The following is a 4,345-nucleotide window of genomic DNA, read 5'->3' on the forward strand; positions in this document are numbered from 1 at the left end:
GGCTGTTACTTTTGACAAGATGCACTCAGAAACAAGTTTACAAGCCAGAAACATGTGGTTTGGTGAATTCTACAGTAAGAAGGCAGTTTCCTCTGGTTTCCATCACTAGTTGGTCAGAAAACAGCATCATTTCACTTTTAGCGTTTTCATGCCCCGAAAAGCAATTTGAGAGCATGTTGTCACTTAGGCTGTTACTTTTGACAAGATGCACTCGTTAACAAGTTTACAAGCCAGAAACATGTGGTTTGGTGAATTCTATACTACCAAGGCAGTTTCCTTTGCTTTCCATCACTAGTTGGTCAGAAAACAGCATCATGTCACTTTTAGCGTTTTCATGCCCCGAAAAGCATTTTGAGAGCATGTTCTCACTTAGGCTGTTACTTTTCACCAGAAGCACTCAGAAACGAGTTTCCAAGCCAGAAACATGTACTTTGGTGAAGTCTATAGTAGCAAGTCAGTTTCTTCTGGTTTTCATCACTAGTTGGTCAGAAAACAGCAACATGTCACTTTTAGTGTTTTCAGGGTCAGAAAAGCATTTTGACAGCATGTTGTCACTTAGGCTGTTACTTTTCACCAGAAGCACTCAGAAACGAGTTTCTGAGCCAGAAACATGTACTTTGCTGAAGTCTATAGTAGAAAGGCAGTTTCTTCTGGTTTTCATCACTAGTTGGTCAGAAAACAGCAAAATGTCACTTTTAGTGTTTTCAGGGTCAGAAAAGCATTTTGACAGCATGTTGTCACTTAGGCTGTTACTTTTGTCCAGAAGCACTCAGAAACAAATTTCCAAGCCAGAAACATGTACTTTGGTGAAGTCTATAGTAGCAAGGCAGTTTCTTCTGGTTTTCATCACTAGTTGGTCAGAAAACAGCAACATGTCACTTTTAGTGTTTTCAGGTCCCGAAAAGCATTTTGACAGCATGTTGTCACTTAGGCTGTTACTTTTGTCCAGAAGCACTCAGAAACAAGTTTCCAAGCCAGAAACATGTACTTTGGTGAAGTCTATAGTAGCAAGGCAGTTTCTTCTGGTTTTCATCACTAGTTGGTCAGAAAACAGCAACATGTCACTTTTAGTGTTTTCAGGGCCCGAAAAGCATTTTGACAGCATGTTGTCACTTAGGCTGTTACTTTTCACCAGAAGCACTCAGAAACGAGTTTCCAAGCCAGAAACATGTACTTTGGTGAAGTCTATAGTAGCAAGTCAGTTTCTTCTGGTTTTCATCACTAGTTGGTCAGAAAACAGCAACATGTCACTTTTAGTGTTTTCAGGGTCCGAAAAGCATTTTGACAGAATGTTGTCACTTAGGCTGTTACTTTTCACCAGAAGCACTCAGAAACGAGTTTCTGAGCCAGAAACATGTACTTTGCTGAAGTCTATAGTAGCAAGGCAGTTTCCTCTGGTTTCCATCACCAGTTGGTCAGAAAACAGCATCATGTTACTTTTAGCGTTGTCAGGCCCCGAAAGAATTTTGAGAGCATGTTGTCACTTAGGCTGTTACTTTTGACAAGATGCACTCAGAAACAAGTTTCCAAGCCAGAAACATGTGGTTTGGTGAATTCTACAGTTGTAAGGCAGTTTCCTCTGGTTTCCATCACTAGTTGGTCACAAAACAGCATCATGTCAGTTTTCGCGTTTTCATGCCCCGAAAAGCATTTTGAGAGCATGTTCTCACTTAGGCTGTTACTTTTGACAAAATGCACTCAGAAACAAGTTTCCAAGTCAGAAACATGTGGTTTGGTGAATTCTATAGTAGCAAGGCAGTTTCCTCTGGTTTCCATCACCAGTTGGTCAGAAAACAGCATCATGTCACTTTTAGCGTTTCCATGCCCTGAAAAGCATTTTGAGAGCATGTTGTCACTTTAGGCTGTTACTTTTGACCAGAAGCACTCACAAACAAGTTTCCAAGCCAGAAACATGTGGTTTGGTGAATTCTACAGTTGTAAGGCACTTTCCTCTGGTTTCCATCACTAGTTGGTCAGAAAACAGCATCATGTCACTTTTAGCGTTTTCATGCCCCGAAAATCAATTTGAGAGCATGCTGTCACTTAGGCTGTTACTTTTGACAAGATGCACTCGTTAACAAATTTCCAAGCCAGAAACATGTGGTTTGGTGAATTCTACAGTAGCAAGGCAGTTTCCTGTGGTTTCCATCACTAGTTCGTCAGAAAACAGCATCATGTCACTTTTAGCGTTTTCATGCCCCGAAAAGCATTATGAGAGCATGTTGTCACTTAGGCTGTTACTTTTGACCAGAAGCACTCAGAAACAAGTTTCCAAGCCAGAAACATGTGGTTTGCTGAATTCTATAGTAGCAAGGCAGTTTCCTTTGCTTTCCATCACTAGTTGGTCAGAAAACAGCATCATGTCACTTTTAGTGTTTTCAGGCCCCGAAAAGCATTTTGAGAGCATGTTGTCACTTAGGCTGTTACTTTTGACAAGATGCACTCAGAAACAATTTTCCAAGCCAGAAACATGTGGCTTGGTGAATTCTATAGGAGAAAGGCAGTTTCCTGTGATTTCCATCACTAGTTGGTCAGAAAACAGCATCATGTCACTTTTAGTGTTTTCAGGCACCGAAAAGTAATTTGAGAGCATGTTGTCCTTTAGGCTGTTACTTTTGACAAGATGCACTCAGAAACAAGTTTCCAAGCCAGAAACATGTGATTTGGTGAATTCTATACTACCAAGACAGTTTCCTCTGGTTTCCATCACTAGTTGGTCATAAAACAGCATCATGTCACTTTTAGTGTTTTCAGGCACCGAAACGCATTTTGAGAGCATGTTTTCACTAAGGCTGTTACTTTTGACCAGAAGCACTCAGAAACAAGTTTACAAGCCAGAAACATGTGGTTTAGTGAATTCTATAGTAGCAAGGCAGTTTCCTGTGGTTTCCATCACTAGTTGGTCAGAAAACAGCATCATGTCACTTTTAGCGTTTTCATGCCCCGAAAAGCATTTTGAGAGCATGTTGTCACTTAGGCTGTTACTTTTGACAAGATGCACTCAGAAACAAGTTTACAAGCCAGAAACATGTGGTTTGGTGAATTCTACAGTTGTAAGGCAGTTTCCTCTGGTTTCCATCACTAGTTGGTCAGAAAACAGCATCATGTCAGTTTTCGCGTTTTCATGCCCCGAAAAGCATTTTGAGAGCATGTTGTCACTTAGGCTGTTACTTTTGACAAGATGCACTCAGAAACAAGTTTCCAAGCCAGAAACATGTGGTTTGCTGAATTCTATAGTAGCAAGGCAGTTTCCTCTGGTTTCCATCACCAGTTGGTCAGAAAACAGCATCATGCCACTTTTAGCGTTGTCATGCCCGGAAAAGCAATTTGAGAGCATGCTGTCACTTAGGCTGTTACTTTTGACAAGAAGCACTCAGAAACAAGTTTCCAAGCCAGAAACATGTGGTTTGGTGAATTCTATAGTAGCAAGGCAGTTTCCTCTGGTTTCCATCACCAGTTGGTCTGAAAACAGCATCATGCCACTTTTAGCGTTGTCAGGCCCCGAAAGCATTTTGAGAGCATGTTGTCACTTAGGCTGTTACTTTTGACCAGAAGCACTCAGAAACAAGTTTCCAAGCCAGAAACATGTGGTTTGCTGAATTCTATAGTAGCAAGGCAGTTTCCTTTGCTTTCCATCACTAGTTGGTCAGAAAACAGCGTCATGTCACTTTTAGTGTTTTCAGGCCCCGAAAAGCATTTTGAGAGCATGTTGTCACTTAGGCTGTTACTTTTGACAAGATGCACTCAGAAACAATTTTCCAAGCCAGAAACATGTGGCTTGGTGAATTCTATAGGAGAAAGGCAGTTTCCTGTGATTTCCATCACTAGTTGGTCAGAAAACAGCATCATGTCACTTTTAGTGTTTTCAGGTACCGAAAAGCAATTTGAGAGCATGTTGTCCTTTAGGCTGTTACTTTTGACAAGATGCACTCAGAAACAAGTTTCCAAGCCAGAAACATGTGATTTGGTGAATTCTATAGTAGCAAGGCAGTTTCCTCTGGTTTCCATCACCAGTTGGTCTGAAAACAGCTTCATGCCACTTTTAGCGTTGTCAGGCCCCGAAAGCATTTTGAGAGCATGTTGTCACTTAGGCTGTTACTTTTGACAAGATACACTCAGAAACAAGTTTACAAGCCAGAAACATGTGGTTTGCTGAATTCTATAGTAGCAAGGCAGTTTCCTTTGCTTTCCATCACTAGTTGGTCAGAAAACAGCATCATGTCACTTTTATTGTTTTCATGCCCCAAAAAGCATTTTGAGAGCATGTTCTCACTTAGGCTGTTACTTTTGACCAGAAGCACTCACAAACAAGTTTCCAAGCCAGAAACATGTGGTTTGGTGAATT

The sequence above is a fragment of the Epinephelus lanceolatus genome, chromosome 4, assembly GCF_041903045.1.
Source record: "Epinephelus lanceolatus isolate andai-2023 chromosome 4, ASM4190304v1, whole genome shotgun sequence".
NCBI lineage: Eukaryota > Metazoa > Chordata > Actinopteri > Perciformes > Serranidae > Epinephelus > Epinephelus lanceolatus.